General features: G+C 39.6%; 1 pseudogene; it reads left to right on the top strand.

Moving 5' to 3' along the window:
• The first annotated feature begins 5,836 nt into the window (after positions 1–5,836).
• LOC110581401 lies at positions 5,837–12,772 on the top strand (annotated as a pseudogene).
• Positions 12,773–13,802: the final 1,030 nt, after the last annotated feature.

A 13,802-nucleotide genomic window follows, 5' to 3' on the forward strand; every position in this document is an offset into this window, starting at 1 on the left:
CTTTAAAAAAAAAAACTACAATGAGATATCACCTCACAGCTGTCAGAATGGGTAAAATAATAAACACAAGAAACGATAAGTGTTGGTGAGAATGTGGAGAAAAAGGAACCCTTGTGAACTGTTGGTGGGAATGCAAACTGGTGCAGCCACTCTGGCAAACAGTATGGAGGTACCTCAAAAAATTAAAAACAGAACTACCCTATGATCCAGTAATCGCACTACTGGGCATTTACCAAAAAACACAAAAGCACTAATTCAAAAGGATACATGCACCCCTATGTTTATAGCAGCATTATTTACAATACCCAAACTATGGAAATAGTCCTGTATCCATCAATATATGAATGGATAAAGAAGATGTGCCTGCTTCTCCCTCTGCCTGCCGCTCCCCCTGCTTGTGCTCTCTCTCTCTCTGACAAATAAATAAAATCTTAAAAAAAAAACAACAGAATATTTTGAGGCATTACATATCTATATGAGGGGTGAGCAGTGGGCAAAATGACTGAAGAAGGCAAAAAGTACAAATTTCCATTCATAAAATAAAAAAGTGATGAGGATGTAATGTTGAGAATGGTGACTATATTTATTAATCCTGTACTGCATATTGAAAGGTACTACCAGAGTAGATCTTAAAATTACCACCACAAAACAAATTTTGTACCTATGTATGTTGACAGATGTTAAGTAGACATATTGTGGTGGTCATCTCACAAAATAAATACAGAGTCATTATGGTGTACACCTGAAACCAACATAGTATTATATGTTAATCATATCTCAATAAAGAAGAAAAAATGGGTAGATGTAGTCAAAATGTACAAACTTCCAGTTACAAGATAAATCAGGTCTGCAGGGAGGAGGAGTTAAGATGGCAGAGGAATAGGGGGACCCCAAGTTTATCTCATCCCTCGAATACAGCTAGACAGTTATCAAATCATTCTGAACACTTGAGAAATCAATCAGAGGTCTGAGAGAACAAATCCTGCAAGTCTACAAGTAGAAAAGCAATGACCTTTTGGAAGGTAGGAGGTGTGCAGACTTGAATCCAGTGTGATATAGCTGAGGATACAGCCACGGGGAGGGAACCTGCTTATGGAGGCTACCACAAAGTATTATAAGCAGCAGAGTACAAAATCAGAACTTTTGGAAGTCTGCTACAGTGGGGGACATGCCTGGCTTAAAGGTGCTCAGGTGGCAAAGCAAGGCAGGATCCCGGTGTGACATCATGGTCCGAGGATCCCCTGGGTTGCAAGAAGAATGGGTGGCGCCTAAGTGCTGCATTATTCCCAGGCATAGGAGTGTGGAAACTGGCTGAGAACAGTGACTCTAGGTGCCAGCTTTCTGCTTCGTATTGCCATAAACTGTGAACTTCTGAGCGGTGGTGTGACTGCTTTCTGGTTCAGGTCTGGCAAATGGCGGAGGTGGAGTGAGACCTTCCCTAGGAGGAACAGCGTTGGATCTGTGCCACAAGGAGTCACTAAAATTTGGACTTTTGAAACTCAGTCATGAGCCTGAGATAAAAAAGCTCCAACACAGGCAGGATGAACACAGGATTCTGACGGAAACCAGGGAGACAAGAGTGACTGATTGCTCTTCTGTGAGGGCTCACTGAAGAGAGGCAGGCGCAAATTTTCAGCTTCTGGGCTGCCGTATTCATCCTGCCCTGCCCATCAGTGCTGAAAAGGCTTCAGGGACCAAACAGTGCCACCTAGTGGAGTCTGGAGCCGCTTACACCAAGCCCTGCCTCCCTGAGTCCTGGAGGGGCGTTTCCACCAGGGCAAGTCCATCTGAGAATCAACGCAACAGGACCCTCCGCCAGAAGACCAGCATAAACAGCTCCCTTGCACCAAGTTTACTGATCATAGAGGGCTGCAAAGCTTCAGCTCTAGGGGAAAATAGGATCTACCCTCCTTTGTACTTTTATTTTTTATTATTTTTTCATTTATTTTATTTTTTCAATTATTTTTTATTTTTATATCTATTTATATATTTATGTTTTTTATTTTTTGTTTGCTTCCATTGTATTTTATTTTATTTTTAGACTTTTTTTCTTTCTTATTTTAAGATCTAGTTTCTTTTAACAAGCAGACCAAAACACACCCAGGATCTAGATTTTTTGTATTTTGTTGTTGTTGTTCTTGCTGTTCTTTTTTTTTCTTCTTTCTTCTTTTCTGGACAAAATGACGAGACAGAGAAATTCACCCCAAAAGAAAGAACAGGAGGTAGTACTCACAGCCAGGGATGTAATCAATAGAGTTATACAATACAGTTATATCAATACAGTTATAAGTAAGATGTCTGAACTATAATTTAAAACAATGATTATAAGGATACTGGCTGGACTTGAAAAAGGCATATAAGACACTAGAGAATCCCTTGCTATAGAGATAAAAATACTAAAATCTATTCAGACCGAAATGAAAAATGCTATAACTCAGATGCAGTCCCAAGTGGAGCCATAAACATGAGGATGGAAAAGCAGAGGATCTAATCAGTGATATAGAAGATAAAATTATGGAAAATAATGAAGCTGAAAAGCAGAGGGAAAGAAAACCAGTAGATCATGAAGGTAGACTTAGGGAATTCAGCGATTCCATAAAACAAAATAATATCTGTATCATAGAAGAGTGGAAAAAGGGAGAAGAAGGTTTATTTGAACAAATTATAGCTGAGAACTTCCCTTCCTGGTGAAGGAAACAGGCATTCAAGTCTAAGAGGCACGGAAAACTCCCCTCAAAATCAACAAAAACAGGTTAACACAATGACATATCATAGTGAAACTTGCAAAATGCAAAGACAAAGAGAGAATTTTGAAAGCAGCTCAGGAGAAAAGGTCCTTAACCTACCAGGGTAGACACAAAAGGCTGGCAGCAGACCTGTCCAAAGAGATCTGGCAAGCCAGAAAGGACTGGCATGATATATTCAATGTGCTAAATGGGAAAAATATGCAGCCAAGAATACTTTATGCAGCAAGACTGTCATTCAGAATAGAAGGAGATAAAGAGTTTCCAAGACAAACAAAAACTAAAGGAGTTCATGACCACTAAACCAGCTCTGAAGACATATTAAAGGGAAAGAGAGACCAAAAGCAACAAAGAATAGAAAGGAACAGAGACAATCTACAGGAACGACTTTATGGGTAATTCAATGGCACTAAATTCATATATTTCAATAATTACTCTGAATGTAAATGGACTGAATGTTCCAATCAAAAGACATAAGGTATCAGAATGGATAAAAAAAAGCACCCAAGACCCATTGATATGCTACTTATAAGAGACTCATTTTAGACCCAAAAGACAGTTCCAGATTGGAAGTGAGGGGGTGGAGAACCATTTATCAGGCTAATGGACATTAAAAGAAAGTTGGGGTAGCCATCCTTATATCAGACGAATTAGATTTTAAACCAAAGACTGTAATAAGAGATTAAGAGGAGCACTATATCATAATAAAAGTATCTATCCAACAAGAAGATCTAACAATTGTAAATATTTATGCCCCTAATGTGGGAGGAGCCAATTATATCAACCAATTAATAGCAAAATTAAGGAAACACATTGAAAAATACAATAATAGTAGGGACTTTAACACCCCACTCACTGCAATGGACAGATCATCTAAGCAGATCAACAAGGAAACAAGGGCTTTGAATGACACACTGGATCAGATGGATTTCACAGATATATTCAGAGCATTTCATCCTAAAGCAGCAGAATAAACATTCTTTTTGAGTGCACATGCAACATTCTCCAGAATAGATCACATACTAGATCACAAATCAGGCTTCAACCAGCACAAAAAGACTGAGATCATACCATGCTTATTTTTAGCCACAGTGCTATGAAACTTGAAGTCAACCACAAGAAAAAATTTGGAAGGACCACAAATACATGGAGATTAAAGAACATCCTACTAAAGAATGAATGCATTAACCAAGAAACTAAAGAAGAAATAAAAAAAATACATGGAAGCAAATAAAAATAAAAACATGACAGTCCAAAACCTTTGGGATGCAGTAAAGATGGTCCTACAAGGGAAGTATATAGCAATATAGACCTTCCTCAAGGGGCACCTGGGTGGCTCAGTCGTTGGGCATCTACCTTTGGCTGGAGTCATGGTCCCAGGGTCCTGGGATCGAGCCCCAAATCAGGCTCTCTGCTTGGCTGGGAGCCTGCTTCTCCCTCTCCCGCTTCCCCTGCTTGTGTTCCCTCTCTTGCTGTCTCTCTCTCTCTGTCAAATGAATAAATAAAATCTTAAAAAAAAAAAAGACCTTCCTCAAGAAGCAAGAAAAGTCTCAAATACACATACCAACCTTACACCTAAAAGGGGCTGGAAAAAATGCAAATAAAGCCTAAATCCAGCAGGATAGGGGAAATAATAAAGATTAGAACAGAAATCAATGATATAGAAATTAAAAAAAAAAAAAAAACAGTAGAACAGACCAACGAAACTAGTAGCTGGTTCTTTGAAAGAATTAACAAGATTGATAAAGCCTTAGCCAGACTTATCAAAAAGAAAAAAGAAAGGACCCACATAAATAAAATCATGAATGAAAGAAGAGCGATCACAACTAACACCAAAGAAATACAAACAATTATAAGAGAATATTATAAGCAATTATATGCCAGCAAATTAGGCAATCTGGAAGAAATGGATGAATTCCTAGAAACATATATAAACTACCAAAACTATCAGCTGCACAGTTCTGAGAGGGTACATTCTCTCAGCGACCAATACCACGGCTTCATTCAGCTGCAAGAAGAGCTCTGCCTGGAATGTAAATATCCATGAGTTCCCCCCCGCACATGTGTGACACCTCCTACATGTATGCATGCATGCATGCATCTATCCATCCATTCATCCAATTAACAGGAATTAAGAAAAACTCTACACCATCACTTTAGTTAAGTTTTAGGCTCCTCCAGAATGGAAACAAAGAAGTAAAGTGTGAAAAGGGTGGGGTTGTTTGAAATAATAAAAAAACAGGTGACAAGAGACAAACTATCTTCATCAAATAATTCAAAATAACATATGTAGATATCTTGTCTCCATGAGGTGAACCTTAACTCCATTTCCCAACCCTGAGGTCAGGACTGACTTAGTGATTCACATCTAAAGAATATAGTAGGTGAATGGAAAATAGTTACATTAGTCAAACTAAACAAACATCACCTTAACCTCGTACTGAGGGTCAACATCTCAGTGATGCCATATTGGTATCAGGTCCTCCTAAATGTAATGTGATGCGAGGGCACTTCAACTCTTTGGTGTTCTTTCCCAAAATGCATAACCTCAATCTAATCAGGAGAAAAAATAACAAGACTATGCCTGTACTCCTCAATACTGTCAGGGTCATGAAAACACTCTGGTAATTCCTGAAATGCTTCAGCAGTTACCATATGACCCAGCATCCCACTGTAGGTACACAGCCAGGAGAGATGACAACATATGTCTATATAAAAACTTGGACATGGACGTACATAGCATCATTATTTATAATAGCCAAAAATGGAAATAACCCAATTTTCCATCAATTAATGAATGCATAAATAAAATGTGGTATATTATTTGGCAAGAAAAAGGAATCAGGGGCGCCTGGGTGGCTCAGTTGGTTAAGCGTTTGCCTTTGACTCAGGTCATGATCCTGGGGCCCTGGGATCGAGTCTCGCATCAGGCTCCCTACTCAGCGGGGAGTCTGCTTCTCCCTCTTCCTCTGCGCCTCCACCTGCTTATGCTCTCTCTCTCTCTCTAATGAATAAATAAAATCTTTTAAAAAAAAAGAAAAAGGAATAAAATAGTGATATGTGCTATAACATGGATGAACCTTGAAAATGCTATGACAGTAAAGCCAAATATGCAAAAGACCACATGTTGCATGATTCCATTTATATAAAATGTCCAGAGACAGGCCATCAATATAACTGTACCCAAGGAGTTTTCCCCTTTCCATCCTGACTTCCAGAAAGTTCTGTGGGTCACCAGCCCCTTGTTCCCATTATCCTGTTCAAGCTGCAGTTCAGGATTTTGTCACAAGGTGGCATCAACGTACCACCAGCATCAAACTTCTGTCCTAAGGAATGTTTGCAAGGAGTAAAAAAAAAAAAAAAAATAACAATAACCACCCTAAAAACCCAGGCTGTGAACCTATACAGAATGACTTTACACCTGAAAAAATGATAGATGTAAAATAAGATTGTGATACACTATGGGGTCCGGAGACATCAAAACACCTGGTGGCAAGGGCGCCTGGTAGGCTCAGTCAGAAGAGCACGTGACTCTTGGATCTCAGGGTCATGAGTTTGAACCCCATGTTGTGTATAGAAATTACTAAAAAAATAAATAAACTTAAAAAAAAACACCTGGTGGCAGTGGCATGCTTTGGCAGTCTGTAGCAGGCATGCAAAGGGCAATGCAGGGCAGAAAAGGAAATAGATAACTAAGAGAGGATGGGGCTCGGAGTGGGGTCTGGGCAGCTGTGGTCTGTGTCATGGACAGGGGATGACAAACAGGGAGTATAAGTTGGTCTGGGTAGCCTGCAAAGATGGGGTAATAGAAGGTGAACACCCTGTTTTCTGGTAGGGACACTCTGCACAGTCCACAATGTACATCAGCTGGCAATAATGAGGGAAGAGATAAATCAATGAACACCAGGTAGTCTGCGGTTAGTGGAAAATGAATCTGCTTTAATACACTTATGAATTTTCCTAGCAGGATGGGTATCATAGTAAACAAACCATTTTTCCCTGATATTTTAAAAAAATTTAGGTATCTGAATTGTGAACTCAGCCAGAGTCACATTGTGAGCACATGAATCAGATCTTGTTGCTCCCATACTGCAACCCTCCAAACTCAGAATGACTCCAATCTCCATACACAGCCCAAAATATGTGGCTCCTCTCTGCCCTTCAATCTCATCTCTTATGACTGGCACTTTGTCTGCCAGACTCTGGCCACTTGAGTTCATCCTCTGCTCCTGGAACTAGCGCCACACACATCACAAACCAAAATACCAGCCCAGGCCCGGTTTCCTCTTGTTCAGGACTCAGTTCAAATGTCACTGCCTGAGAAACAGCATCAATGACAACACCATCTATAACACTCCCTGTCCCCATCATTTCCTACGCAATGGATACATTTATTTTCTTTAAAGAACTCATCCCATATGAAATTCTCCTGCCTATTAATTTACTTACCTGCTTATTGCCAGTTTTTCCAGGCTAGAAACAAAGCACCAGGGATGCTGCCTTGTCTTGTTTAATGTGACGCATCCATGGCAAGTGGCTACTTCAATGGCTGTTATAGATTGAACTGCATCACCCCCAAAAAGATATGAACCACCAATACCTCAGAACATAACCATATTTGAAATTAGGGTTGCTGCAGATGCAATTAGTTAATACTGGAGTAGGGTCTGTCCTCAAACAAATGTGACTGGTGTCCTTATGGGAAGACAGCCATGTGAAGACAAAATAGGGACAACACACTGTGATGATGAAGACAGTGATTGGAGCCAACATCTGCAAGCCAATAAATGCAGAGATTGCCAGCAAACCACCAGAACCTAGGAAGGAGCATGGATAGTCCCCAAAAGGATTTTGGGGGAAGCATGGCCCTGGAAATACTTTGATCAGGGCTAGCTTCCAGAACTGTGAGAGAATAAATTTCTATGGTTTAAGCCATCCAGTTTGTGGTACTTAGTTACATGAGCCTTAAGAAACTATGGCAGTCCTTCCCAAATAAACACTGAATAGTATGACTGAAAAGAAAGAATTGTTCCCTTTCTGATCCACTGGGAGCACACACAAATATTTAAAGCTGAGCTTCCAAAGAAACTGACATCAAAATAAGACATTAAATGATTCAAAATTTTAAGAAACCCTTGTTGCAAATTCACAGCAGTGCTATTCAATCTTGGGTGAATACCATAACACACAGGAGAAATCATTCTCATTCCACCTCCCTGTTTTGGATACAGCAGACCTAGGGTGATCTTCTGTACCTGTTATTTTAACAAGCACTCCATGCCAACTTGATGAGGGGGTATATAGACCATACTTGGAAAACTCCTGATCTAAACATCTAACATTTCTGTACCATTAATTTAATGCCTACCTTGCAGAGTTCTGTGATACGTGGTGTGTCTCTGTTAATAAATTACTCAAAAGGGCACTGGTCCTTCCCTCCCACCTATAACCACAGATTCCTTTCTCACATGGGATCTCACTTAAAGTCCACAATACTCCTGGGTGGTTGGGAGAGTTGGGTATTGTTATTCTGTTATATAAAAGACACTGGAGGAAGAGTAGTGACTTACCTAAAGTATCCCAATGATGGGACCCTGATCTTGTCGCTCTTGTTCCAGCAATTTGTCTAGCACACTGGACATCACACCTGGTTCTTCTCTATTGTTTCCTGTTTCTGGGGCTCACAGTTCACACACTGCTCTGCTTTCACTAGAAGGGAGAGACAGGGGATCATTCAGCACATGGAATAGAGAGGAAAGTGAGAGGAAGGGAGAACACACGAAAGGCAGGGAAAAGGGGCGAGGATGTGCTTGCCTGTCCTCACTCAGGTCACTGGAAGCTGTCCAATGATGCTGTGCCTCTTCCCCAGCTCCATTCCACAGCCCCCTCCCGTACACAGCAGTGACACTGAAGCTCTTACATCATGGAAATATGGGCTCATCCCTGCTTGCTGCTCCATGTCCAAGTATTCCTTTTTTTTTTTAAAGATTTTATTTATTTGACAGAGAGAGAGACACACAGTGAGAGAGAGAACACAAGCAGGGGGAGTAGGAGAGGGAGAAGCAGGCTTCCCGCCGAGCAGGGTGCCTGATGTGGGATTCGATCCCAGGACCCTGGGATCATGACCGGAGCCGAAGGCAGATGCTTAACAACTGAGCCACCCAGGCGCCCCATGTCCAACTATTCTATCTGGTACTCATGCTATCAAATTAATGTCAGAGGCAACATTACATTCCTTCTATATTTTGGGAAATACTCCATTTTGCAGAACAAAGTACATACTGAAAGTATTTTGGGAGGTGACAAATAGACACAGAACCTAATTTGAAGGGGTAAACACTGGCCAATTCAGTAACAATGTGTGCATCAAACTACACAATTATACTGTCAGATGGTAAGCCTTTGAGCAAAATAAAAATCCATGAGTCATACTAATAAAATAAATACATGAATGAATGAATGAATGAATAAATAAATAAATAATAGAGATGGAAAAGCTCTTCCCAATATTTTTTTTTTAGATTTTATTTATTTATTTGACAGAGAGAGAGAACAAGTAGGTAGAGAGGCAGGCAAAGGGAGAGGGAGAAGCAGGCTCCCCGCTGAGCAGGGAGCCCGATGCGGGGCTCGATCCCAGGACCCTGGGATCATGACCTGAGCCGAAGGCAGTGGCTTAACCGACTGAGCCACCCAGGCGCCCCACTTCCCAATATTTTAATGACAATTTATAAATCTAGAAGGAATGACAATTGTAAGATCAACACGTAAAAGCTATCATGGTAACGAGTGATTCAGGCAAGAATCACAAATGCATTCTCACTCTGTATGAAATACCCCAGTAATCACTGAGTCACCAGAGTAACCATGCTGTCCAAGGTAAGCTGGGAAAAAACAAACAGCAACTATCCTGACTTGTCTCCTAACATGTACTAGGAACTAAGGAGGACTGACATAACTCACAGTAATTCACCTCACATATTCCTCACAAGAAATATTCCTCACAGCTACACACACACACACACACACACACACACACACACACACACACATTCATATGTGCTCACTCCCTCTTTTTCTTACCACCCAAGATCCAAGGAATTAATTGAGGTGGATTTGTTTGGGGATAAAGAAGGAAAACTCCACAATTCAATTCAAACCAAACAAATAAAGTTAAAAGCCACTAAATTATTTCATGTTAGTAACTAATATTCTGAAGATGACCTGTAGAATTTCCCATGGGACATTTGATTCCCTAGGATCAGTATATTGCCAATCACATCTAAAAGCCAATAAGGCAATCTAAGCAAATGAATATTGTGATGATGAATTTTGTGTGTCCACTTGGTGGGGCCACAGTGCTCAGATATTTCATCAAACATTATACTGGGTATTTCTGTGAGAGTGTTTCTGAATGTGACTTACACTGAAATGGGCAGTCTTTGAGTAAAGCAATTAGCTCTCCATAACGTGGGTGGGCTTTATCTAATCAGGTGAAGGGCATGAACAGAACACAGGGCTGATCTTCCCTGATCTAGAGGGAATTTTGCCAGTAGACTGCCTTTGACATCATCTACAACATCAGTACCTTGTGGTTCTCTAACAGACTGCCTTCAGACTCCAACTGTAACTCTTTCCTGAGTCCTCAGCCTGGCAGGTTCTCCCATTAGATTCTGCCAAGTCTCCAAAATCTCATGAGTCAATTCCTGAAAATATATCTCTATCTATCTATAAACACTCTATTGGTTCTATTCCTCCGGAGACCCTGACTAATATAGGTCTTAAACATCAAGTATTTTTCCATCCTTAAGTAACTTGTGCTTTCAACCAGAAACATTACCCAGCAACATTTTCCTACTGAGAGTTCAGTGAAAATATAATTAAAAAGTGTAACACAAAATACTGCCATTAACAATAGCATAAAATGTATGAACTACATAGAGAAAACTATATAGCACATGCATATTCACATGTGCAAGGCCAGTACTGTGACCCCTGCAAAACATCAGCTGAGAGAAATTAAACAAGGCCTAAATAAATGGAAGGATATATCATCTTCTTGAGGGAGGAGACCTAGTATTATTATCTATCCTCCCCAAACTGACCTATAGAATCAATACAATCCCAATAAAAATCCTAGCATACATTTTAAAACATAAGTTGACATTCTTATACTAAAAGTCATGTGGAAATAAAAAGAGACAAGAATATGAAAATAACTTTGAAAAAAAAGAATAAATTGGGAGGATAAGCACTGTCTTATTTCAAGACTCATCATAAATCCACAGTAATCAAGACAGAGTGGTATTGGGATAAAGATAGAATTGTATATCAAAGGAACAACATAAAGAGTCCACAAATAGAACCACTTATAAATGAATAACTGACTTTTGACAAAGCTAAAGGCAATTCAGTGCAGGAAGTGTAGACTTTTCAACATATGGTACTGGAACAAGTGGGTCTCCATATGCACAAACATCAACTGCAATAGATATAGCACACCATATGCAAAAGTCAACTCAAAATGAACAAGAGACTTAATAAAAAGCTAAAATATAAAACTTCTAGAAGAAAACGCAGTAGAAAATCCTTCTGACCTCAAGTTAGGTAAAGATTTCCTAGATAGGACACCAAAAGCAAAATCAAGACAATAAATAAACAAATTGAAAAACTAGACTTCCTCAAAATTAAAAACTTTGTTCTTCCAAAGACATTATTGAGAGAATTAAAAGACAAGCTGCTGACTGGGAGAAAATTTTGCAAATCATATATCTGATAAAGGACTTGTATCTAGAAGAAAAATTCTTATAAATGTCAATTAGAAGAGGAGAATTACAAAAAAGATGATGGACTAGGGGGACCCTAAGCTCACCTCATCCTATGGATCCAACTAGATAACACTCACATCAATGGAAATAACCCAGAAAATGACCCAAAGACTGGCAGAGCAAACTCCACAACTAAAGGTAGAAAAGACCTGTACCTCTGAAACAAATAATACATTATATGTTTAAAAAAAAGATAGTAGGAAGGGAAAAATGAAGGGGGGAAATCGGAGGGGGAGAAAAACCATGAGAGACTATGGACTCTGAGAAACAAACTGAGGGGAGGAGGTGGGGGGATGGGTAGGCCTGGTGATGGGTATTAAAGAGGGCACGTTCTGCATGGAGCACTGGGTGTTATACGCAAACAATGAATCGTGGAACACTACATCAAAAACTAATGATGTAATGTAGGGTGATTAACATAACATAATAAAATTTTTAAAAATGTAAAAAAAAAAAAAAGAAAAGAGGCCATATCAGAGAGGGTAGGAAAGGCAGAGATGCAGTTAGAAGCTAAAGGGAGCCCTGGGACCTTCTGCAGAGGGAGAGACCCTGGCATGGAGAGGGGAAAGAAACAGACTATCACACCAGGAAGCCCACACAGGAAAGATAAATCCCCATAACATTTGGCTTTGAAAGTGAGAGGGGCCAAATTTTATGAGTTGGAAAGGAAAGACTGTAAGTAAGAGTAAGAAAAGTAGGAGGCACAAAAGCAGTAAAAATTAGTATTTCTGTAAAAATCAGTCAAGGGATTCATAAAATAAAAGGATGTTAAATATGACACCATATACCTAAAATGTTGGGGAAGAGGAGTAAAGAATGGGTTCAAACTGAAGCAACCATCAACTTAATATAGACTGCTGCATGTATAAGATGTTATATACAGACATGCCCGTGGCCTTCATCAATACTGCTGGGAGCGTCCACCTGCCATCCACCAGTATGGCAACATAATTACAGTACCACCAGTTGCTAAGTGACTATGGGCTACCATCTCTAGGCTACACCCAGGGAACGGGGAACAGCCAGGCTCCCAAAAGCAAACATGCTGAGTTGCTAGCCATCATCAAGGAGTTGGGGAAGGAAATTAGACCCACCTATGCAGGGAACAAGAGCGCCATGGAGAGACTAAAATGAGGCATTATTCACACCAGAGGACTGGTGTGAGAGTGCTTGGCTGAAAAGGAGTGGAATGCCAGATCCTAGCTGCCTGTTAGTGCGGAAGGTTTTCCATCTTCTTCCAAGATGAGAAGTTACAGCTCATCTCCCATGCTCAGATGAAACTCTTGTTTTCAAAATGGTAGCAGTTTGTTTTCTCCTTCCCGTGTCCCTCCCATGGTTCATGAGGCTCTGAGATTGAGAAATATTTTGCAGATGACTAGGATTTACATTTTAAATAGTTAGGAACTACCCAGGATTTTTTTTAAAGCACTGATTTAAAAGTTGCATGTAAAAGATACTTATCTCACAGCAAAGATACCAGTGTCTCCCTTTCATCCTCTCTTTTGAATACAGTTAGGTTACCCAGATTATTCTTTGTTCCTTTTCATAAGTTAATACTACAACTCTGAGGGTTTTGTTTTTAGTGCATATGTTTGCCACATGGTGTGGATTCCATTTAATGTAACTTCTTTTGTGCTTAATCATTTGCTTGTATGACTATCAGTGCTATAAGGTCAATTTAAAAAATGCACAAGTTATGAATACAGAAGAAAGAGCAACCTAACAAACCTAGCCTAACAAGAAACCCTGAAAATTTTCCTATTGAGACTGTGTATGGATTTCAGTTCCGCCTTTTCTGTAAGTTGATCTAAACATCTGGAAGAAAGTGAATAAAATTGTTTGCATCTTTGTATGTATTTATTACTTGATGTAATAAAACTTATTTTCATTAACAACAAAAAAGATGTTATATACAAACTGAACAGTAACCACAAATCAAAAACCAGTGACAGATATGCAAAAAATAAAGAGAAAGGAATCCAAGTATATCATTAAAGAAAGCCAGCAAACCATGAAAGAGAGCAAGAGAAGAAAGGAACAGAGAAGAACTACAAAAACAACCACAAAATGGCAATAAATACATACCTACCAATATCAACATAATGAAGGCCATGTATAAAGAACCCACAGCCTTCATCGTACTCAATGAGGAAAAACTGAGTTTTTCCCCTAAGGTCAGGAACAAGACAAGGGTGTCTACTCACCACTTTTATTCAACATAGTACTGGAAGTC

Source organism: Neomonachus schauinslandi, chromosome X, assembly GCF_002201575.2.
Source record: "Neomonachus schauinslandi chromosome X, ASM220157v2, whole genome shotgun sequence".
NCBI classification, from domain to species: domain Eukaryota; kingdom Metazoa; phylum Chordata; class Mammalia; order Carnivora; family Phocidae; genus Neomonachus; species Neomonachus schauinslandi.